The sequence below is a fragment of the Theropithecus gelada genome, chromosome 2, assembly GCF_003255815.1.
Source record: "Theropithecus gelada isolate Dixy chromosome 2, Tgel_1.0, whole genome shotgun sequence".
Taxonomy (NCBI): Eukaryota; Metazoa; Chordata; class Mammalia; order Primates; family Cercopithecidae; genus Theropithecus; species Theropithecus gelada.
Window position 1 is genome coordinate 189,067,780 of NC_037669.1, and position 26,677 is coordinate 189,094,456.

The 26,677-nt window shown below is 36.9% G+C and overlaps 1 protein-coding gene across 1 annotated transcript in view; it reads right to left on the reverse strand.

The window, feature by feature from the left end:
• Window positions 1–26,677, reverse strand: part of FGF12 (fibroblast growth factor 12) — a 584,720-nt gene that overhangs the window by 549,729 nt on the left and 8,314 nt on the right. The gene's annotated exons all lie outside the window — the stretch shown is intronic.

Below are 26,677 nucleotides of genomic sequence, written 5' to 3' on the forward strand. Positions count from 1 at the left end.
TCTGATGAACATAGATGCAAAAATCTTCAATAAAATACTAGTAAACCAAGTTTTACAACTCATCTAAAAAGTTATACATTGGGACTATGTGAGATTATCCCTGGGGAGCCAAGTTGGTTTAACATAAGCAAATTAATCAATGTGATACAACATGTTAACAATATAAAAGATAAAAACCACATGATCAGGCCAGATGCAGTGGCTCACGCCTATATTCCCAGCACTTAGAAGGCCAAGGTGGGCAGATCGCTTGAGCTCAGGCATTCAAGACCAGCCTGGACAATGTGATGAAACCCTGTCTCTACTAAAAATAGAAAAATTAGCCAGGTGTGGTGGTGTAGCACCTGTGGTCCTGGCTACTTGGGAGGGTGAGTTAGGAGGATCACTTGAGCCTGCGGAGTGGAAGCTGCAGTGAGCTAAGATCACACCACTACACTCCAGCAGCCTGGGTGACAGAGCCAACAGACCCTGTCTAAAAAAAAAAGTAAAAAGTCATTTTAATAAATGCAAGGAAAAGCATTTGACAAAGTTTGACATCCTTTCATGATTAAAAACTCACAAAAAAATAGGTGTTGAAGGAAATTTATTCGACATATTATAGGCCATTTATGAATTGTCTACATGACAATCAATGGGAGAAAACTAGAAGCTTTTCTCTAGGGTCTGGCTTAAGGCAAGGATGCCTACTCTCACCACTTCTATTCAACACAGTATTGGAAGTACCAGCAAGAATAACCAGACAAGAAAAAATAAAATAAAAGGTGTCCAAATACAAACTATCCTATTTGCAGGTGACATGATCCTTCATGTAGAAAACCCTAAAGACTTCACAACAAACTCTTAGAATGGTTTTAGTAAAGTTGCAGGGTTAAAAAAATACAAAAATCAATTGTATATCTTTACACTAAATATTACCTGTCCAAAAAAGAAATCAAGAAAATAAGCCCATTTACAATAGCATTAAAAAAATACAATGCTTAGAAATAAATTCAACCAAAGAGGTGAAAGATCTGTATACTGAAAACCATAGGATGAAACAAATAGAAGATACAAATAAAATATACCTCTTGTTCATATATTGAAATATTAATAATATTAAAATTATTATACTCAAAGCAATATACAGATTCAATACAATCCCTCTTATAATTTCACTTTTCATGGAAATTGGAAAATTAATTCTAAAATTTTTATGGAACAACAAAAGTCCCTGAATAGCCAAAGCAGTCCTGTAAAAGAAAAACAACGTTGGAGGCATCACACTTCCCGATTTCAAATTACAGTACCAAGATAAAAAAAATACGATACTACCATGAAAACTGACACAGAGATTAATGGAATTGAATAGGGAGCCCTGAAATAAACCCAGGCATATATAGTCAACTAACTTCTGAAAAGGGAAGAAGATACAATGAAGAAAGGAGAGTCTCTTCAATAAATGATTTTGGGAAATCTATATATCCACATCAAAACAATAAAGTCAGAACATTATAAGACACTACAAAATAACCAACTCAACATGAATTAAAGATCTAAACATAGAGCCATAAAACTCCTAGAAGAATACAGTGAGAAAGGCTTATTAATATTTTCCTTTGCAGTGATTTTTGTTGTTGTTTTTTGGCTGAGACATCAAGCATGGGCAAGAAAAGAAAAAATAAACAAGTGGGACTACATTAAATGAAAAAATTTCTGCCCAGCAAAGAAAACAATAAACAGAATGAAAAAGCAGACTAAAGACTGGGAGAAAATATTTGTGAATCATATGTCTGATAAGGAGTTAATATCCAAAATATATAAGGAACTCACAACTCAATAACAAAAATCAAATAACTCAGTTTTAAAATAGGCAAGAGACCTGAATGGACACTTCTCCAAGGAGGACATCATAATCTAAAACAGGTATGTGAAAAGGTGCTCAACGTCATTACTCATGGAAATGCAAATCAAAACCACAATGAGATACCACCTCACACCTGTTAGGATGGTTATTATCAAAATAACAAGACATAACAAATGTTGGCAAGGGTGGTGAGAAAGGAGAATAGTTATACGTTGTTAGTGGGAATGTAAATTGCTGTAGCTATTATGACAAACAGTATGGAAGTTCCTAAAAAAATTAAAATACAACTACCACATGTCCCAGCAATCCCTCTTCTGGGTATATATCCAAAGGAAACGAAATCAGTACTTTATCAAGATGACTGCATTCCCATGTTCACTTCAGCATTATTCACATTAGCCAGGATAATGGAAATAATCTATGTGTTCATCAACAGATGAATGGAAAAGAAATTGCGGTGTATATACATATATACGTGTGTGTATATATACATGTATGTGTGTATATATATGTATGTATGTGTATATATATGTGTGTGCGTGTGTATATATATATACACACATATATATACAGTAAAATAGTATACAGCCTTCAAAAAAGGAGACCCTGCTATTTGCATCAACATGGATGAACTTGGAGAACATTATGCTAAGTGAAATAAGCCAGGCACAGAGAGGCATACACTGTATCACTCTTATACGTGGAATCTAAAAAACAGTCAAATACATAGAAACGGAGAGAGGAATGCTGGTTACCAAAGTTGGAGAGTGGGGAGAAATGGGGAGGTGAAGGTCAAAGGGTAAAGAGTTGCAGTTGTATAGGGTAAGTAGACATCTAGTGTGCAGCATAAGGAGTATTGTGAATAATATGTGTCCATACACAAAAAATTTGCTAAGGGAGTAGATTTTAGGTGTTCTTCACACAGAAAAAGATAACTATGTGAGATGATAGATGTGCCAATTGGCTTGACTGTAGTAATCATTTCACTATGTCTATGTATATCAAAACAGCCTATAACCTTAAATATATACAAAAAGAAAAAAAGAAAAAAGCATATTTCTTTTGTCTCTGAGTTGATAGATTACAAGTCATATTCAACACATTATTTGCTATTCCAAATACAAACCTAGCATTTTTCATTGTGTCTTATTCACATTGTTCCTTTCACCTTGCCCATGACTTTCTCTACTCTGCAGACTCTGAATGTCCCAAACTTACCTTCTGTCCATAAATAATTCAAATGCCACCTCTTAGGTTGAGACTTCATTCTTTGAGGTGGAAAGTAAGGGAGAAATGTCCCTTTGAGGTTGAGACTTCATCCTTTGAGGTGGAAGGTAAGGGAAGAAATGTCCCTTTGTGTTCCATTATCATTTGGCATGTACATATACGTGAATTCTGTTAAACTGCTGGCTCTTAGGGAAGATATCACTCATACCAGAACCTTTCCCATCACCCACTCTGATGACCTTCATGTACATAGTAGGTTCACAGGAAATGTCTTATGTCAGTTTTTTCAGTTAACAAACTGACTAATAAAATGTGAGAATTCAACCGGAGGTCAGTGAGCTTTACTTAAGGAATTCTAGTTCAGGATCTATGAATTAAATATTTAAAATTCGATTGGAATTTTCCCTCACCCAAAGTATGATTCCTATGGATGAGGGGTTGTTTATCCAATAGACTAAGTTTTGCCTACTTGTTGGGTCAATTAGTTGGTGAGGACGAGGCACTCACTTTCTGCGTTTTGTATCCGTAAGGGCGCCGGTGGTTAATGACTGTAATCCCAGCACTTTGGGAGTCCACGGAGGGTGGATCACTCAAGGTCAGGAGTTCAAGACCAGTCTGGCCAACATGGTGAAACCCCATCTCACTAAAAATACAAAAATTAGTGGGGCATGGTGGCATGCACCTGTAATCTCAGCTACTCGGGAGGCTGAAGCAGGAGAATCAATTGAATCTGGGAGGCAGAGGATGCATTGAGCTGAGATCTCACGACTGCACTCCAACCTGGGTGACAGAGCAAGATTCTGTTGAATGGTGGGCTATGAAGCTCTCTGCACGTGTGTTTTTCTGTGATGCTAAGCTCAGCTTTTTTTTTTTAATCCTTTCCTAACAGTAAGCAATAGTGGAAAAACCCATCTGTACCCACCAGTAGGTTCCAGCTGCATTATCTCAGTTGTCTTGTTCCGAATTCGTACCCTTTCCTCTAAGTGAGGCCAGAAGGTTTTTGCACAGAAGCCCTGAGGAAGTGTCTGATGCTAGCAATTCTTATCAGATTCACGCATTGAGGGCGCCATGTGGGCAACGCTGCAGAGCTTTTCAGCGTGTTTGCATTTCTAGAATCAGCAAGCAGATGAGGGAGTAGCCCAGAACAGCTGGTGGAGAAAATAAGAGCAGGTGGGTTCAGAGAAAAAGGGTTGTTTTTCTTTCAAAAGCTACTACATTGCAGGCATGCTATGAAGGGATTGTGGAGTGGGAAGTGACTGCAGTCAAGAGGCTGCTGGACCAGGAGGCACAAAGCTTGGGTATGAAGCCCGGCTTCACTACTTACTAAATGGGTGACCTTGGCTTAGTCACCCAATCAGGCTGATTCTGTATTTCCTTACTGTAATCAGAAGAAATTATTGTTCTGTAGGCTTTATAGCAATGTTCTTAAACGTTAAGGGGCTAGCAGTCTTGTTAAACGTGAATTCTAGCTCAGTAGGCCTGTGGGGGGCATTTCCAACAAGCTTCGGGTGATGCAGATGTGCTGGTTTGTATCATTTTATATAACAAGGCCACACTGGATTGAAGAGGAGACGAAATGAGGTAAGGGATAGGGAAAAGCTTTATAAACTGTCATGCATTTTTTAGAAAACCTATTTGGTGATTAGCAATAATAAAAACAGGTGCTTTCTATTTAGTACAGCATTTCCTAGGATTTTTTGCACCCCCACACTACCCTGAAGATCTGAACTTCTTTTTAAGGGCTTCCCCACCCTCCCCCACCTCTCAGTTAGTTCTCAATATGGTTAGTTCTAGCCCAAGGGTTGACTTCTCCTGCTGACAGAAGCAATGGGATCAGCATTTTCCAGAAGGCAGCAGGCTAATGTGGTGATTTAGCAATGCAATGATTCCCCAAAGGTTACTAGAGGGGCTCCGAGGAACCTTGTAGAAAAACACACAGCTCTCTTAAATGAAACATAGTCTGAGTCTACAACAACTCTTCAAAGGTATATATTAGACTTGCATTGCTTTTGGAAACAGAATAGAAAGAAGTTCACCTCTTGCAAACTACTTTGCGTTTCTGTCTCTCCCATCAGCAATCTGAGGCTCTCGCATCAGAAGAGAAATGCACATTCTCTAGGGGAAATTATTGATACTGTCCCAAATGTCTGATATACAAGGGCATTCACTGAAGGTCAACTCCCATCCCCAGTTCAGTTTCAGGAGGCACTTATTATTTCAACCTGGCAGAAAGCTCAGATGTTACTTGCCTGAAGGAGCTGGTTATGGCAGAAAACGTCCTATAATAGGGAGAAGGTGGACTGACTAGTCCCTGAAGTGTTGCCTTGCATATCTGAGATTTGACTGTGACAGAAGCCACTGGGCAGGAGACATGGGGCATGAGAAGATGGTGATGTCCTGTGGCCTCCCCAAAGCTCATCTCCAATATTCTCACTTTCACTGACTTCACTGGCTTCCTTGATGCTTTGTAAATATGCCAAGCACACTGCTCCTTAGAGGACTTGCATTTGCTGTCCCTCCATCTGAAATGCTGCTCTCCCAAACAGGCCATTGCTTGCTCATTGCTTGCTCCCTTGCCTAATTCAAGTGCTTGTCCAAATGTTGCCTCTTCAGTGAGGTCTTTCATGACCTACCTAAGTAAAATTCTAAATGAATCCCCTAATGTCTCCTAGAATCCCCTGTCCCCTTGCCTGATCTTTTTTTTTTTTTTTCATGATACTTTCCAACATCTGACATAAAATGTTTTATTTATTTGATAGTCTCTCTCCCATCACAGAAGGTAAATCATAAACTCAGAGAACTCTATTGGCTTTTGTTCACTGCTCTATGTAAAGCAGTGCTTAGCACACAATATGTCTCAAGAAATATTGGTGAATTAACAAATCAATATTTTAATGAATTAACTAATCAATTAATAAGAGGGTTATTAAAGTATTGAATCTCAGATAATGTCATGCTCATCAAAACTATATACTAAATATGACCTTCTCTAACAAAGTTGTTTACTCAAAAATGTATTGTTCTGGACTAGGAGATAAATGAAGTCAGTATAACCAAGTTCTGTTCATGTAGCTGTGTAAGTTTATACAGGCCCTTTCCTAGCCTCAGTCTTTTATCACAAAATACAGGAATTACACCAGGTTTTAAGTCCCTTCTTTTTTTTTTTTTTTTTTTTTTTGAGACGGAGTCTCGCTCTGTCGCCCAGGCTGGAGTGCAGTGGCCACATCTCAGCTCACCGCAAGCTCCGCCTCCCGGGTTCACGCCATTCTCCTGCCTCAGCCTCCCGAGTAGCTGGGACTACAGGCGCCCGCCATCTCGCCCGGCTAGTTTTTTGTAGTTTTTTTTTTTTTAGTAGAGACGGGGTTTCACTGTGTTAGCCAGGATGGTCTCGATCTCCTGACCTCGTGATCCGCCCGTCTCGGCCTCCCAAAGTGCTGGGATTACAGGCTTGAGCCACCGCGCCCAGCCTTAAGTCCCTTCTAAACACCAATATCATATAATACTAAAAATAATAATAGCAATGGCTTTACATACAACAACAATAATAAAAATATTTACTGAGTGTTAATATGTGTCAGACATCCTGAGGGCATAGAAGCCATAAAAGTGAGTAAATATAGACTTCAATTCCACTGAACCTTATTGACAGTAGGAAGAAGACAAAAACAAAAATTTAATGAATAGTTAAATATTAATCCAAATTCATGCATTGAGAAGAAATGATGAATTTTAATATTCCCATCAGCTTTATAATTTACCTTTGGTTCTCTGGAGATGTGAAACAGTTAGATACTCGCCAGTGATGGTCAAGTAGCAACAGATCTTCCCCCAAAAGGTGAGAATCACCTCCATTTTTCAAAGAAAAATACCAGTGAGACCTTAGTTGTCAGGTACACCTCAGCCTTTCAGAGTGCTCATCACGTTGCTCACTTCCGTTTTCAGGATCAGTCCCTTTGTCCCTTTCAGAAAAGTTCTTTATGTTAATGCTTTTAAGAGCGTTATGTGTCATGAAAGAGTTGTCTTCCCTCTTTCTGTCTAAAGATATGGATGATAACTTTGTCTTAGCCACTAAAAACCTGCCATCAGTGTTTCCCGATAAATCCTTATCACCCATTTGCAGCTTTCAGTTTTGTTTGTCCTTCTCATCCCTTGTTTCTAATCCTCACCTGTCTCCAAATACCAGCAATGTGTTTTTCCTGGCTTCAAGTTTTACATCTCTCAGATGAGGGCTTGGGCAACACATCATCCATGCCATTTGCAACTCTTTCATTTTGTTATAACTTAGTGTTTTCTGCAACAAGGAAATCTCTTTAAACTTATCTACTCTTCCCTTTCCTATACAATTTCAAGTCATAGAAAAGGAATGAGTCAGTGGTAATGATGGCTCTCAAAAAGCTATACCTGATGAAACATTAGCACCACTGCTAGGTGTGAAAAATTCCGAGTAATAACTATTCAGTCATGGTGGGGTGCAACGTATCCATGCCTCCATACTTCTTTATAGTTTATAAAAGAAGAGCACAATGATCAGGGACACATTACAAATATTCCATAATTTCTAAATGCAAATCAATCAAAATCAACACATCTATTTCTCTTTAGCCACACTGGCAGAAAGTCACCACTCTAACAAAATAAGCCATCACCTGCAATACTTGGAAAGAGGTGCATTTCTCAATTTATCCTGAGCTTGACCTCCCATTCCAATTAATTTTGTGTAGTCAACTCTAATGAAATATTAGATCACTCAGTAAGTATTCAGAAGTAGTGCAGAGACATGCAAAAGCCCTGATGTAAGGCTTGACGCAAGATCTTGATGTAAGTTCTTTCTCCAGCACTCTCTGGGCTTCTAGTTCATCATCTTTAGGATGAAAGCTTGAGAGACAATGCCACATGCTTGAGTAAGTTACTTCATCATACTTAATCTTTTCATTGTAATCATTTCATTGTATTCTTCTCTTAAGAGATATTAACAAGTAAAAACTGCAATCACCCTTGCTGAATCCCTGAGATGCTCCCATCACCTCTAACACAAGATAAGTCCCAAATCTCTCCTTTCTAAGTGGAAAGAAAAACTACAGTACTTTTCATAAAATCACTTCAGATGCCTGAGGGTGATAATTAGTACATTTCCTGAGCTCTCTCTTTTTCAGGTTAAGCAACGCCAATTCTCTTAACCTGCCATTGAAGTGCTCATTTTATATACATACCGTCTCCACTTTTATGAGCTTCTTCCAAACTGCAGTCCAAAAATGGACACAATGCTTTAACTATATCCAAACAATATAACATATAAACAAAGATCACATTCATGAAACCAGAAAATTGTGCTTTTTAAAAAAAATTAATTTGTACAGTTATTGAAATTTAAGATTCACTATATTTAATGTGTTCAAATAAAGTAAAATTAGAATTTTACTTAGCAATAAAACAAATCCAAATAAAGTCCTGTCACATCATAATAAAAAGATACATTTCAGTTTTAAAGATTTGCCACTGAAAATGAGCCAAAGTTGGAAGCAATAATTCTGACCACTATATCTCCTGGTTTTATGTGTAACTACTTAATATGTTTGAGCAGATACATTATTAAAGACATTTGAGGCCACAAAAGAGTCAAACTTCCTTGAAATGTTAATATTGTACAATATGAAAACCAAAAATAAAATTCTAAGGCCCCCAGCAACTTATAGAACCCCTCTTGGCTAAAAGAATTCCAAAATAAACCAGGAACTCTAGTTTAGGCCATGATGGGAAAAGGGAGGAAGGACATGCCTCATTATACATTCTTCCTTTGGAATTCAGGCACAAGTGACCAGCATTAACATTCAAACAGAGATCTTAAGACTGACATAACAGACTCTTTGTAGCAATAAAATTCCAACATGACTGGTAGCAGGCCGTGAAAGAAATTGAAGTATTTTACTCCAAAATATATTTATTTGACATATTTTGAAATGGCCCTGTAAAGCTGTTTCTTGTAAGGAAATCTACAATATGTAGCGAATCCTCTTCCCTTTCCCGATCTTTTCCCTGGTCCAGGAGATAATTCACTACGAGGAGTCTGGCACCTTTTTAAGTCTGGTAAAATCTCAGAAGCCTGGTACCTGAAGGTTTCATTTGCATAATAAAACCTTGGTCTCCCCAACCCTTTATCTTAACCCAGACACTCCTTTCTATTGATTCGTGGTGTTTAGATAATAACTGTTTCAACCAATTGTCAATCAGAAAATCTTTGAATCTACCTATAACTTGGAGCCCTGCCCCTTCGAGTTGTCCTGCCTTTCCAGACGGAACCAATATACATCTTACATGTATTGACTGATGACATGTCTCCCTGAAACGTATAAAACCAAGCTATAGCCCGACCACTCTGGGCACATGTTCTTGGTATCTCCTCTGGCTATGCCATGGGTTATGATCCTCATATTTGACTCAGAATAAATCTTGTCAAATATTTTACAGAGTGAAACTCTTTTCATCAACAAGCAGTGGTAACTTGAAACACAACATTAATTATTTTTCAAAGAATTCATGTAAAAATATTGTGCTGACAGAAAAACAGCAACCAAGAGAATTTTCGGCACCTCCCATATCAAATGAAGTTCTACTTGCTGCGATCTTTACTCTGGCTGTGGTATGGCGGCATGAAAACTGATCTCAGAGACCATAATTATAGTCCTGATTTTGTGATTGAGTGAGACACATCTTTTATGAAAAAAATTTTATTTTATGAAAAAAGGCATATTATATTCATTATCTGTAAAGTTAGATGATTTTTAAAATTATATATTTAAAGTGTACAACATGATGTTTTGATATACAAATAGTGAAATGATTACTACAGTCAAGCCAATTACCATTTCCATCATCTCAGATAGCACTTTTTTGTAAAAGCACCTAAAATCTGCTGTTAGCAAATTCCCAGTATATAATACAATACAATGTTATTAACAACAGCCCTCATTCTGTACATTAGATCTTCAAACTTATTCATCCTACGTAACTGAAACTTTTTACTCTCCCTCCCTTAGCACCTCCCACCACAACTCTAATAACCTGGTAACCACCATTCTACTCTTTGTTTCTATGTATTCAACTTTTAAAAAAATATTCCACATATGAGTGAGATCATGCAATATTTTCCTTTCCGTGTCTGGCTTATTTCCCTTAACAAGATGCTCTCCAAGCTCATCTATGTGTCACAAATGCCAGGCTCTCCTTTCTTAAAGGCTGAATCATACTTTATTGCATATATACCACAGTTTCTTCATCCATTTATCTTTCTATGGACATTTAGGTTGTTTCCATATCTTGACTATTGTGGATAATGCTAAAATTAGGTAATGGAACTAAGGTTTCTCCTAGCTTTGTGATCACAAACCAATGCGCTATAAGTATTAGAGAAATTCACCTTGAAAACATACATAGAACTAAATACCTACATTATATAAGTTGAAAACTTTCTTCTAGCCTTCTTATTTAAAAAGAGAATGACTAATAGGGTAGTATTCATGCTCAAATGTAAAAAGGCCAGTCCAAGGCCAGGCACAATGGACCACGCCTGTAATCCCAGCACTTTGGGAGAATGAGGCAGGTAGATTGCTTGAGTCCAGGAGTTTAAGACCAGCCTGGACAACATGGCAAAACCCTAGCTTTACAAAAAATACAAAAATTAGCTGGGTATGGTGGCATGCACCTGTGGTCCCACCTACTTGGGAGGCTGAGGTGGCAGGATCACTTGAACCCAGGAGGAGGAGGTTGCAGTGAGCTGAGATTATACCACTGCACTCCAGCCTGGGCAAGGGAAACAGGGCAAGACTCTGCTAAAAAAAAAATAATAATAATAATAATAATAAATAAAAATAAAAATAAAAATAAAACAATAAAAAAACTAGTCTAAGTCATTTTAGGCAAAACTTTCAGAAATTTGAGAGAGCTGGATTACATGTAGCTATCCACCTTAATTATTTAAATAACAATATATATTATTAGTATTTTCTCTACATTGCTCAGGCTTTGAGAGTTGCAGGAGATTTCAAACTGATTTCCAAAAGATGGTATTTCATTTCATTCTGACAAAGTCTGTTTAATATTTAAATAAAACAGTACATAAGAAACACTTATAATCTATAAAGCATTTTAAATATGCTGTTTTTATATTCCCTCTATCTTTTCAGCAAAATTAATCCCTTATCCTATAATTTTAGAATTGTGTTTTATCTTCCTTATACAGGCATATCTTACAGATACAGTGGGTTGGGTTCCAGACCACCACAATAAAGTGAATATTGCAATAAAGCAAGTGACACAAATTTTTTTGGCTACTAGTGCATAGAAAAGTTATATTTACATGATACTATAGTCTATTAAGTGTATAAGAGCATTATATCTAAAAAATAACGTACACAACTTAATTTGAAAATACATCATTGCTAAAAAATTGCTGACAATCATCTGAGCCTTCAGCAATTCGTAATCTTTTTGCTGGTGAAGAATCTGGCCTTGATGTTCATGGCTGCTGATTGATCGTGACGGTAGTTGCTGAAGATTGGGATGGCTTTGGCAGTTCCTCAAAAGGAGACAACACTCAAGTTTGTCACATCAATTGAATCTCCCTTTCACAAACTTTTTTTATAGAATGTGATACTGTTTGATAGTATTTTACCCACAGTAGAACTTCTTTCAAAACTGGAGTAAATCCTCTCAAACCTTGTGATATGGTTTGGTTCTGTGTCCCCACCCAAATCTCATCTGTAATTTTAATCCCCATAATCTTCACATGTCAAGGGAGAAACCTGGTGGAAGGTGATTGGATCATGGGGGCAGTTTTTCCTCCATGCTGTTCTCATGATACTGAGAGAGTTCTCAGGAGATCTGATGGTTTTACAAGTGTTTGACAGTTCCTCCTACAGGATTGCATGACCATGCCCAGCTAATTTTTAAAAAATTTTTTGTAGAGACAGGGTCTCACTGTATTGCCCAGGCTGGTCTCAAACTCCTGGACTGAAGCAATCCTCTTGTCTTTGCCTCCCAAAGCACTGGGATTATAGACATAAGCCAAAGTCTTGAAACCTTCACAGTTATTCATGAGGATTGAAATCAACTCCTTCCAAACTACTCTCAATATTGATATTTTCGCCTACTCTTATGAATCACAAATATTCTTAATATCGTCTCAAATGATGACTCCTTTCCAGAAGATGTTAAATTTACTTTACCCAGATCCATCAGAGGAATCACTATCTATAGCAACTAAGCCTTATGAAATATATTTCATAAGTAATTACTCTTGTGATCCACAGCTATTTGATCCATAGCTACAGGATGGCTGTTGATCATTCATGGATCATAACTGTTTGATCCATGACTGCAGGATGGCTCTTGTGTTAGCAGGTATAAAAACAACATTAATCTCCTTGTATTTCTCCATGAGACGTCTTGGATGACCAGGTGCATTGTAAATGTGCCGTAATATTTTAAAAGAAATCTTTCTTTTTCTGGCAGTAGGTCTCAACTGTGGGCTTAAAATATTCAGGAAGCCATCCTTTAAACAAATGGCCTTTCATCAAGGATTTTTTGTTCTATGTATAGAACACAGGCAGAGTATATTTAACATAATTCTTAAGGGCCGTAGTATTTTCAGAATGGTGAATGAGCACTGGCTTCCATTTAAAGTCACCAACTGCATTAGCCCCTAACCAAAAATGTGAGCCTGTCCTTTGAAGCTTTGAAGCCAGACGTTGACTTCTTTCTCACTATGGAAGTTGTAGTTGGTATTTTCTTCAATAGAAGACTATGCAATCTCCATTGAAAATCTGCTGTTTAATGTAGCCACCTTTGTCGATTATCTCAGCTAAATATTTTTGGATAACTTGCTGTAGCTTCTACATTAGCACTTGCAGGTTTTCCTTGTGCATTATGTTACAGAGATGGCTTCTTTCCTTAAACCTCATGAACGACCCTCTACTAGTTTCTAACTTTGATTGTGCAGCTTCCTCATCTCTCAGCCTTCACAGGATGGAAGAGAGAGCCTTGCTCTGTATTAGACTTTGGCTTAAGAAAATGTTGTGACTGATTTGATCTTCTATCCAGATCACTACAACTTTCTCAGCAGCAATAAGACTGTTTCATTTCCTTATCCTTCCTGTGTTCACTGGAGTAGCACTTTCAATTTCCTTCAATAACTTTTCCTTTACATACACCACTTGGCTAACTGTTTAGGGCAAGTGGCCCAGCTTTCAGTGTATTTCAGCCTTCAATATGCCTTCCTCACTAAGTTTAATCATTACTAGCTTCTGATTTTAAGTGAGAGACATGTGACTCTTCCGTTCACTTGAACATTTAAGAGACCACTGTAGGGTGATTAATTGGCTTAATTTTAATATCTTTGTGTCTCAGGAAATAGGTCTGAGAAGAGGGAGAAAGATGGGGGAATAGTCAGTCAGTCAGAACACACACAAGAATTAACAGGTGAAATTCTGTTTGAGAAGTCAATTATGTCTACAACACTGAAAACAGATTTTGGTGTGATATATTCTCTAGTAACTTTAAATTTGTTTCTTTTCCTTCAGCAGTCAGAACACATACAGCATTTACGGATTAAGTTGTGGTCTTATGTGGGCATGGTTTGTGGGACTCCCAAAACAATTACAATAACAACATCAAATATTACAGATCACCATGAAAGTTATAATAATAGAATAACTTTAAAGATTGTAAGAATTACCAAAATGTGACACAAAGACCTGAAGTGAGTACGTGCTGTTAGAAAAACGGGACAATAGACTTGCTCAGCTCAGGGTTTCCACAGAGCTTCAATATGCAACACATACAACATCTGCAAAGTACAATGACACGAGGCATTCCTGTATAATTTTTAAGCCATGCTGTTTTCTACACTAGATCAACCACGTCTTATAACAGGAATTCTCTTAACTACAGTGATTAGCATACCGCCTGATTCTTAACAATTATTCATTTTTTGGTTAAATGAAGGAAAACAAATGAATTTAAAGTAACTAGAGAATATATCACAACAAAATGTGCTTCAGGTGCTGTAGACACAATTCGTTTTTTATACAGAATTTCATATGCTAATCCTCAGCCTCCCTTTAAATACACACATTCCTTCCAAATATAATACAAAAATGTAGTGAATAGGAGACTCCATTAGTTCCTTCAGTGGTTAAAAGATGAAGTCTTGGCATTTTCTTTAAAATAATTCCTTAAAATTATATATTGAAAATATGTATATTATTTGGACCCACTATTGGTAAGACTTATGATTTAATAATCTAAACTCAGTGATATCCTTAAATACATAATAATCTCATAATGTAAACTCTAATAATCACACGCTTTCATAAACTGGAAAAAAAGTCTCTGGATCATCTTTTCTTTCGCCCACCTCATATTACCAATGACGTAACAGAAGCACATGAGGTGATGCGACTTTGCCAAGGTCACATCAAGTCACCGACTGACTGCCGAACAGCACCCGGATGGATTCCAGATCACCCGACTCCCAGCCCAGTGCCATTTCCTTCCTTCCTGTCCTCTCCAATTTATTCATCTAGAACTAACTGACCACGCAGAAACAATTGGGAATAGTCAGGCCTCTATTAATAACAACTTGCTTGTCATATAGTACAATATCATTTACAAAGCACTTCCCAAATACTTTCTCTCCTTGAATCCCCGCCTCAAGAACCCCAGATGCAAGATATTTACCTCCACTTACAACACACTAAGGCCTAGAAAGATAAAATGAAATGTCCAAGGTCACAGAGCCAAACTTGAACCCTGACCTTTTTACAACACATCTAGTTTTCTGTACGTCAATCCACAGCAATTTTTGTTATAAAGATAGAATCAAAGGAAAAGAATTATTCACTATAACCCTATTACATCAAGATTCTAAGGGGGCTTCCCCAGTAAATTTGTGAAGTGTTTATTAATACAGAAGATGATTTCAAAAGGATGTTGATACTAACCAGATGAATAACCCATGCAAAAGTAACAGATGAATTGTTGAGGAAAAGGACAAGAGAGTCACTGAAACGAATGTCCAGAAAATGGATTCACACATCAAGGACAAGAAAGGCCTTCACTCCCCATTTATTTCAGTTTCCGCTTTTGAGTTGAGGAAACAGAAACACCTCTAACCTCAGGCCCCAGGAAGCAGAAATCCCAGGTTATCTTAAACAACAAAGGTTGTAATCGTTGTAGCTCCAGAAATGCCACCCTTTGAACTGATGCAGAAATCTCCTTGTTGGGACTCACAAAAGGTCCTGAGAAGTACAATTTCAGTCACTAATGCCAGGGATGCAACTAATGACAAGGCTGTACTTAGAATGCAAAGAGGTGTTCAGAGCTGGCTTCATGGGAGCTGACCTAGAACGGCACATACAGTCTCTGTCAAGAAGGAAGAGAACCAGAAGACGCGTCACAACACACATACACAATAATAAAGAATCATGCTGTTCCCCATTGTTCAAGAATGAGAACAACAGCTGGGCATGGTGGCTCATGCCTGTAATCCCAGTACTTTGGGAGGCTGAGGCAAATGAATCATGAGGTAAGGAGATTGAGACCATCCTGGCCAACATGGTAAAACCCCGTCTCTACTAAGAATACAAAAATTAGCTGGGCATGGGGGCATGTGCCTATAATCCCAGCTACTCGGGAGGCTGAGGCAGGAGAATCGCTTGAATTTGGAAGGCAGAGATTGCAGTGAGCCGAGATTGCGCCACTGCACTCTAGCCTGGGTGACAGAGCGAGACTTTGTCTCAAAAAAAAAAAAAAAGAATGAGAACAACAGAGAATGTTTTCTTTCTGATTTTTAGAAACAGCATAGGAATTTCTTCCACCAAGGTGGAGGAGAAACTTTTTATGCCGAACCAGATTTCCCAGGGATGAGGACTGATGACTTTCTTCCATGGACAACAGGAATTTTAGTCATATGGAATAGGATCCATTATTTAGAGGACTCTAACAGACTGGGGTGAGAGATGAGGGGCATTTCAAAAGTGAAAGAAGGAGATCTTGAAGTGTGTGTGTTACATGTACATCATCCCTGAGACTTTAGCTACTTTATGCCTCGGATATAATGAAAAGTGCTATAAAAATTAAATAAACAAAGATTTTATGTTAATATATTGAGGGCTTTATAGTATTCACTCAATTAATCTTCTATTGTATACTTAACATGTGCCCAGTCACTGAAATTACAAAGCAGAATGACATAGTCCTTATAGAATTAACTCAATTTATCTTCTATTGTATGCTTAACATGTGCCAAGTCACTGAAATTACAAAGAAGAAGACATAGCCCTTGCCTTCATGAAATTCACAGCCTAGAAAACAAGCTAGGACCCAAGGAACTATAGTATAGCATAGAAAGAAATCAACACTACAGGAGAGATTTGAAGGACCAGGGAAAGAAAGACTTCTTAGCGGAAGAGGATCAAGGAAAAGCTTTATTGAGAAAATTAAAATCTAAGCATTTGTGGAAATACAAAGTTAATATACTTTGGGAAGATATTATAATATCACTTTCAAGTTATGTTGTGCTTTGAATGAGGAATGTAATTATTGTTAATATTATATTACTGATAAAGAACTGACAATTGAACAATATATTTTTATAGTTCTTAGCTTCCCCATAATATACCATTTGCTAATTGTTAATTAAGTCATGAAACCATATATTTAACAGAATACATTACATTCTTAAGTGTTCACCGAAGACAACATTGTCTGCCTCTCCAAAATGTTTAAACTCTATGTTTATACATCTGTTGTGTGCTTTCAAGACAATGTAAACACAGAAATGTCTCAAAAATATATTGCAAAATGATATACTAAAGCTTCTTCCGGGCAACTGTCCCCTGAATTTGCTGGCTGATTTGAAATTCAATCAATACTAACCTGTACAAATAAAAAGAGCCCTGTTCTTCTGGTTTAAGAATGGTAACCCTGCTTTCAGAAGAAGCAATGAGAACTCCAAGCCATTCTCTCTTTATGGCATTACATGACAGAGTTTGGAGTCTTGTATCTATATCCAAAGTACAGCTCCTTCATTTACATTACTGCTTTGAAAGAACTTCTTAGAGGTTTCTAAAATCAGTAAGTCCAGATCTCTCAGACTCAGAGCCACTGATTAAAATTTCAGTCCTATCAAAAAATAATAGGGCTTTTGGGTGGGGGCTCATTATAATTTAGTGGAAAGTGTATTACTATGAGACTCAAGAAACCTAAGTTTCAGTCCTGACTTCACTAGGATTGAGCCAGTTTTTCCAGATAAAATGAAGAAGCTGAAAATGACTTCCAAATTCTCTTCTGACCAAGTTAAGACTCTATTATGGTGCTAGGAAAGTACTAAGTTTTAAAGTTACAAATTGGCAAGGGGATTGTTCTGGAAAATTATCGCTTGAATAGTGAGAGTTAAGACACATTTCCAATCATGAGTTTTGAAGGCAGACTTAATCACTCCCACCCCCTAGAGCCTCTAGCACTTGTTAATATCTTTATGATGGCATTTACCATATTGCAAGTTGAACACTGGTGTCTGTCTTCCATGATAGCATGGAAGGTTCATGAGGTCAGTCACTTATTCATTATCCTGTTTTGCCAACGCATGGCGATATGCATGGCTCAGGCTATGTGTCCAATGTATGCTTGAAAAGTGGAAGAATAGACGAATGAGAATGTCAAAGGTAACGTTAAAAACTTCTCTGGAGATGACCTTGGTAATTTTCTTAAGCCAGTAACTTTTTAAAGCTATTTGCATGGTGTTTTCTCAAGGGAAGGATACCTTAATGACCCTTATGTCTGACAACCTACAGTATATTGGATAAACTGAGGGAGCTGGCCAGGGCACTGCTGAGAACTCCCCAAAATGCTACATCAAGCACTTCTGAATGGAGAGCATCTTTCCACAGGGTTATTTAGTATTTTTGGATGTAAAGAGACTTCCAAGTAAGTATAAAATATTGAACACTGGCTTTTACTTTCATTCCTACATGAAACATAATTAAAAGTACAATAAATGGCATGTGTGCTTATATGTTTTGCATAAATCTTTAAAGATGGAACAAAAGAGAGAGAAGACAACAGCAAGAAAATTTTAGAACTGGAAAACCAGCTGGTGAAGGTATATTTTTCAGATCTGAGAAAGCTTAGTCCTAAGTCAGCAATGGAGAAAGTCAATAGGCAACCTAACTTGGATTGCACAATCTCCAGAAGTTTAGAAAGTGTTAGCACCAGGTTTGTCTAGGAGTGAAGTGAAGGAGAAAAGGGTAAATTATGCAAAAATGGTGGAAAGTTTGTTTTTAGGACGGTATTATAACCTCAAATCCTCTCCCAAACATCAAGCATCTAGCCAACTGCCCTCCTCAATCCCAGCGGAAGACTAGATATTTGTTCTTTGTACTGGACAGATCAGAAACTCTCTGCATAGTGGGCAGAGTGAATACCACACTGAAAATCAGGAGGTTAAGTGAAGATTTATACGGATTACCAAAACCCACAGGACCCTCACAGCCAGGTCTTTCCCAAAGAGTCTTCTTTGAGGAATCTTGGGAAACATAAGAGGTAAGACCTAAAATATGGACCTCAGGAGCTCCACAGTGAAAAGCCACCAACATCACTCTAAAACTAAGATCACTGACAACAAGCCCCACCCGTGTACACAAAGCTCCTAGTCACCTTTTTAGCCCCCTACACCCACTTTTAAAAATGAACAGGTAACCAAATATAAAAACATCTTCAGATAATCTCTAACATGAAAGATAGAAATGAAAACAAACAAAAAGCATACTGGAAACAGAGGTTATGGAAGGAGATTAAAACTTCTTTAAAAACGTAAATCATAAATATTCTCAGCAAAGTATTAGAAAATATCGCATCTGTGAAATAAGACGGCATAATATAAAATTAAACAAAGAAAACTGACAAATAAGCCTCTTGGAAATGAAAAATCTGATACCAGAAATTAAAGATAACATCTAAGAAAAAGATTAAAAGATAAATTTGGGCCCATAATCTAGAAAATAGAGAAAAGACAAAAGAGATAGAGAATAGGAAATAAAACATATGAAAAATAGAAACCTATGAAAAATAATCCAAAATATAAACAATTAAGTAAGATTTCCAGAATACCAGAACAAAATGACAATAACAACAACAAAAAAAAAACAGAGAGTAGGAGATCATTAAGAAAATAATTTCAAAAACTAAATTATTTTCAACTTTCTAGAGATTAAAGAATTCAAGAAAATGTTCTAGAATTAAAGAAGAGTTTCCACAGTAAATACACAGCATAATGAGTGAAAATGAAACTATAAGCAGGCAAATTATTATCAATTTTCAAAACACTGAGAAAAAAACATAGACACTAAAAGTTTTCAGAGAAAAAAAATATCGGGCATGTACAAAAAATAAGAAATCAGAATGTTAGAATGACATCAGACCAGAACTGGCAGAAAAAAGATGTTGTAATGGTGTAATTTAAGTTCTGAAGAACAATTATTTTAAACCTAGAATTCTATACCTAACCACATGATTGTTCAAATATGAGGAAAAATGAAGATATTTTCCAATATGAGAAGGCTCAGAAATTTTATTGTGTATCCTTTGTTTTAGGAAGCTGTTGGAGAATGTATTCCACCAAAATAAGAGAGTGAACTAAGAAAGAATAATACAGAGGATGCAGGAGAACAAGAGATCCAAGCAGACACCTGCAAAAATTTTCTAGGGTGATGGATAAAGAAACCCCGGGTCCAAAGCAATGCACAGAGAAAAGTGTGCACATAGCACCCAGTCATCAGTTTCTGAGGGATAGTACTTCAAGATGAAATTGATAGAATATCTGCGCATCTGAGTGTCTTGAGATGCGATTCAGATAACTGGCAGGGACTTGGAGTTAAATATAGTACAAAGTATGTAGAAAGCTGGGCACATAAAAATAAGACAGTTATCAACCACAGAAAAAACAAAATCTTATGACAAAAGGAGGAGTAATCATAGTTTAATTTGTCTTAGTCATGAAAGTATTTACATAATCATAATCATGCAACTACTAAATACTGATCTAACAAAAATAACAATGTACCAGCCTTGGAAAGATGGTGAGATGGAAAGGATGCATGTTGTGGTGAGAATGTGATAAAAGGAGAGATTTGAAAGCTATTTCCTTGGTGGGACATCAATAAAAAGAGCTGAGAAATTAAGAGGTAGTAAGAAGAGAATATTGTTTAGCATATGAAGGTAAATATCAACAAGAGTCGAAAGTGATAGTAGAGGAAAAAAATGGGAGAGAGGACAAGAAAGTACTATATTTCACAACATACTTTCTATAACTGTGACAAAAATAGCAAGTAAAAACAGAAAAAGAAAGAAGAAATCACCTCAAATTTTATGCGTGAGAGATTGTTTTTATGTTGCTTTTGCTCTAGAAGCATTTCTGATGGAATTGAGTATCACAGGAGATTGCAGTGTGTTCCCCAGCATCCTCCCGTCTTTACTAAGACACGATTCAATGGGGTCAGTTGAGATTAAAAGAGGCTGCTCAGAGAAAAGACAAGGCTGTCGTTGCCATCTGTCTAACCGCACCTTATGGTTATTAGATGAAAATCATCTGCTGACCTTCATCTTCAAAATCTTGTTCATAAATCTTTTACCAATCAAGTTGAGACCTTCCCTATACAAGGTGCTTTCTAGATTTCAACCACTGATCATGATGATGCAGTTTGGTATGATGTGTCTTCCCGGAACAGTTTTAAGAGTTTGATTCAAAAGCATAATCTTTGTGGAGCTGCCATACTTTACAACACTACACTGAGCTACAACTAAAGGCACACACTGGAAGTGTGGTGCTTAAATTTCATTTAAACAATTAAGCAAACTCGAATCCGTCAGACTCAGCAAAACCCCATGGCGATGATTTTGTACCAGAGCATTTTGTACCAGACACTGAAAATAATAATATCTACATTTTACTGAATGCTTATTATATGCCAGGTAGTGTGGTAAATACTTATATTATCTTATTTAATAGTCAAAACAACCCTATAAATATCTACTGTTATTATCTCTGTTATATAGATAAGGAAATCTAGGATTATGGAGATTAGGACCCTTGCCCAGTGTCTTCAGCTAGGAATTGGGCAGATAAAAATCAAGACTAGAACTGGATTCAGAAACCCCTCTTTTAGAATTCTGTCTTCTCTAAAGAAGGGTCATCAGAATATCAAAAATATGCCATTGAAAGAGTGATGGGTGAGTTTGGAGACAAACGTATTTCTGACATGAGTCTTCATATATTTAAGCATAGAAGAGTTTGAGAAAATTCATATAACACAGTTGCAAAATGCACGCATATTAGTACTTGTGTCATTTTTACTCTGTTATAATTCTGAGTCTTAATAATTTATAGATCTTAAGGAAATAATTTTTAAGACTGACACTTTTCAAAAGGTTATTTTCAAAAGGACCTTTACCCTAGAATACTAGTCTATAAATTTCAATGCTGGAATTTTAGAGAGTTGAGAGCCAAAAGTGAACAGGATTGAAATTCATTGTTCCATTAAGCAAGAGAAGTGTGTTAGCGGCAGAGATTGGCAAAAATCGGAGTGAAATACTGGGTCATAGTATTTCTTCTGGCCTTGACAGGGTGCTTGTACGTATGCCCTGCTTTGCACAGTAGATGTGTTCTTGAAAAGCTAGTGAATAATTAAAGCTTTGTAAGTAGAATTGTATTCTAGAAGCCCTAGGAACCTAGTTTTTTAAAGATGATTACAGTCATCAATGTTTTTGAAATGTAAATGAAATCATCACCTACATTACATAATTTGTAACAGGTTTCCACAATTTGCTTGCAACCTTTCTTCCTTTCTTACATGATTCATCATCTACTGTATCCTGTCCCAACCCTACATGGGTCATGAGGGAAGAGTGTCAGTACTATATTCAGCCCCTAAAACAGTGTCCAGCACAATAAACGGACACTGGATGAATGAACTAAGCATCCATTAATCTTTTCCTAGTTACTACATGTATATTAATGTCTCTCTACCTTTGCATATAATATTTCACAGCCTAGAATGATTTTCCAATGTTTTCATTTTATCCCTTCTGCAACAGTGAGTTCATATGTCAACTCCTTTCTAGATGTCGAATTCCTCTCTATATTCCCAAAAGATTACATTTATATATTTAGTGTAATAGGGGATAGTTTAAACCTTATCTTAGTCATTGGTTCCTGGCCTATAACAGCTAGCCAGAGCAATATACACAGGCAATATGATGGTAAAAGTAAATTTAATCTAAATTTTCACACGCATTGCAACTGTCAGTTCTTCCTAGGTTTCTGTTTATGCATATCTTCAAAAGCTAATTTGTGAAGTGTTCTTGAGGTCAGTAACTTCATGGTTTTTCATGTCTAGCACCAGTAACAAGCAATGTGCATGGCACAGATAAATGGATATGTCCAAGCATGGATCCTTGTATTAATTAATTAGCCAGTGTGGTTGTGGGTAATGCTGGGCTAATTGTCTATGTGTGATCTCATTGACTCTTTTAAGCTATGGAATTCCCTCACGAGAATGCTATCCCTGATCCCTTATTCTGATATTTCTGAATAATCAGCAAAATACACATCTATTTCTAGATTGAATTCCCAAGTGCAAGAGAATCTTAGACTAGATTGTCTACACCAGGGTTTCTCAAAGATCTAGACTAGCAGCATCAGCACCTTCTGGGAACTTGTAGAAAAGCAAACTCAAAAGCCCAGACTCACCCTGGGTTCACTGAATCAGAAACTCAAGGGGTGGGGCCCAGTGATCTGTGTTTTGGTACACACTGAAGTTTGAAAACTGGTCAGAAAGTTGTCCTTACTCTTCTGACATGAACAATGCAATGTTTCCTGGACCCAACCAACGACGTCAACATCCCTGTTAAAATAGTCAGGTTCTTTCTTCTGAAGAAATTAGACTCCATTGTAAGCCAGACAATGGGAATAAAATAGTAAACCTACGATTTAAAAAATCAGTATAGTAATCAATTGATGTCACTGTTATTCAGTTTTTATTGCATAATTTAAAACGAGTGTATCTTAACTACATTGTTTTAAACTGCATACCACAGCTGCATGGCGTTCTATGGTTCCAAACAGATAAAAATGAGTGAAATAAAACTAGGCAAGGTGAAGAGGAATCTTAAGGATTTTAAGTAAAGAATCCAGCCCCATATAGAAGCAGAGGAAGTAGTAAGCCTAAGGGTCAAATACTAACAACAAGAATAACAACTGTAGCAGCTGTGATTATTGAGTACTAATTTTAAGCTTGGTTCTTTATATATATTTTCCTCATTTGTCTCCATCTAGAAAGAGAGTCATTGTACAAATTAGGAAGCAAGGATACAGAAATATATCTTACCCAAGTTACAAAGACTAAAATGTTGTTAGTTATGTGTTTGATTTCAAGTCTTATGATCTTTCTACCACACCACTGAGCTGCCCAGGTAAGCAGAACAGTTTTTCAGTGTGAGGGTTAGAAAAAGAATCTGCAACCCGGTGCTTAATTAAGTCCCTAGGGGTGGAAGCCGACTTAAGGCACGTAAGAGCGGTGGGTTCTTTCTTGAACCCACCTGATAACAGGCAGGAAGTCCCAGTGATTCCTCAGGTCTGTCTCTCACTGGCCCAGGGCTTGAGTGAGACTAAGCCTGCAGAGATTGGGTATTCTGAAGGTTAATAAAATCTGTTCATACACAATGAGACTAGTTTTTCAGTAACAAAGGAAGGTTGATTGGCTTATAAGACTATGCTAAAGTATGCCTTAGGTGTTAAGTAGTGGATAAGCTCATAGACTCTGAAGCCAGTCTGCAACATACTAGCTGTGTGACCTGGGCAAATTACTTAACATCTCTATGCCTGACTTTTCTCATCCCTAAAATAGGGATGACAATAGTGCCTGCCTCATTGGGTTTTTATGAGGCTTAAGTGAGTCAATATATGTAAAGTACAGTGCCTAAACATAGTAAAAGCTGCATAAGCATTATTTCAAAAGACTCAGTTATCTTTTCAAATGTCCTTTCAATGTTTGACATGAATAAAGCATGAAAGCATGAAGAATAAAGAGCTTTTTTAAGTTTAGCTGGATCTGTTTAAATTTATAACTGAGTCCAACACCTATTACAATTTTTTTTTCCCATAAAGCATAGAAAAAAAATCTGCTTTATGGGAAAAAGCTGTAATAAAATATTGATAAAAGATTTGAAAAAGGATAAAAGTCCACTCATAATTCAATCATCATTATCCAAATATTACCACTTTTTACATAATACAATCTACTATTTGTCAATGACCAAATTTTACATTATTATAATTAGTGCATATATCCACATGTACTATTTTTATAATTATCCTTATGTCATAAACACTTCTGATTATAACTCATGTTCATAAACATGTTAATGACTGTTAGATATTTCCCTTTCTTTTATTCTTTGCATAATCAAGAAATTCAGTTTATTAACCATGAAACCCTTAGACCTTGGATAACTTTCAGCTGGTAGTAGAAAATGCTTCTTCTATCTAAAATGATCAGTAGTAAATCAAACATTGGAAGACATAGTTATTGGTTTTTAAATTGTTTGAAGGCAATGAAGGACTGAGTGCAATTGTTTTTTAATAATATATTACTAATGATTGAGAACTAAAGACAATCAAACTTCCTATCAGTAATGTCAGTAAAACACTCAGCCCTTGGACTGTTTGTCATTATTCTGTTAGTCTGCCTTTTTTTTTTTTTTTTTTTTTTTTTTTAGCAAGAAGGTGCTAGTTAGGGCTGGCGGAGAGAAGAAAACCATATCCACCAAATCAACTTCACATATGACTGTTGTATAAATAAACTCATCTTAATTGTAAAGAGGACACATATGAGGGTGAAGAAAAGACGTTATAAAAACATAATGTACAATCTGCTAAGCAAAAATGCCATCAAGTTCGCCAAAAGAGATAGGAGAGAACAAGCAGCTGATCATAAATCTTTAAACGGAATGTATCCACTGTAGTTCCTATATAAACACTTCACAAATGCTGGATTTTTCAATCCCAGAAGTGAAAAGAATCTTGCCTCTAATCCACTCTTGTTTTGCAGATGAAGAACAAGGCCATAGAAAGAAAGCCACCAGCTCAACCTGAAGATGGGGCGGGAATTAGGATTCAAATCCAGGTCTCCAGATTCCCAAGACAGGGTCTTTTCCACAAGGCCACTGCAGCCATCCGTCAATTCAGACGTACACTACACTGTGACCTATGTGGTCACAATCATGCTATATACAAACTTTAGCCAAGTAGCACTTTTTCCTCTGTCTTAGTGCTTTCTCACTCAGAATCACATTAACTGCTCAATAGAGTTATAAATCCAACAACTTCAGTTGAACAATTCACAGCATCGAAAAGCTAGCTCAAACTCAAACTGAGTCCTTAAAATTTGATGTGGTAATTATGATCATGCTGTTTTATTTTCTATAGAAGTTAAGCCTAAAGAGGATCAAGAAAGAATACAAACAAGCTTAAAATAACAATTTCTTTGTAACAAGAAAATAAAAAATCAATAATGGGCAAACTAAGAGAGAGAGAGAGAGAGATTTAGTACATTGAGGTTCATCCATGGAATAAATAGAGGAACCATAACCTGATCCCAGATCTTCTAGCATTTAACAGGTTAGATTAGAATAATCTAAGTAGTCTGTTAGATTAATCCATTAGAATATTAGTTATATTTCATTGGAACATGCACCATCTGTATTGTATACCTCAGTGTATCACCAGAGTATACAATATCATAATCCCACCAGTGTGCATACTACAGGTAGAAAGGCTCAGCCTTAGAACAGCTAACAAATAGCAGGTTCTAAGGAAATACTGCTTATTGAATCAATCAACCAATGGTCTTATTTTAAAAGACTGGCACTGATTGGTCTGTGCTATTGCTTTAGTTGTCTCCCTCACATTTATGTTATTGTTATTGAGGGTTTTGCTATATTTGCATAATCTGTTTGGTTTTTATGCTAATGCAAATCAAAGCCCATAGTAAAAAAAAAAGGACTCATTTCATCTCATCTTAAATTATCTGTAGGCTTGCAAATAAACAGTGATTTACATGGAAACTTTTATCTTGATACATAGCAAATATTTCTCTTTTAAATCACAGAAGAAAGAAAGAAGTAAACCAAATTCAATTTTAAATAGTGCTAGAAATGTTGAAAATAGTTTGAAATGGACGGCCGGGCGCGGTGGCTCAAGCCTGTAATCCCAGCACTTTGGGAGGCCGAGACGGGCGGATCACGAGGTCAGGAGATCGAGACCATCCTGGCTAACACGGTGAAACCCCGTCTCTACTAAAAAATACAAAAAACTAGCCGGGCGAGGTGGCGGGCGCCTGTAGTCCCAGCTACTCGGGAGGCTGAGGCAGGAGAATGGCGTGAACCCGGGAGGCGGAGCTTGCAGTGAGCTGAGATCCGGCCACTGCACTCCAGCCTGGGCGACAGAGCCAGACTCCGTCTCAAAAAAAAAAAAAAAAAAAAAAAAAAAAAAAAGAG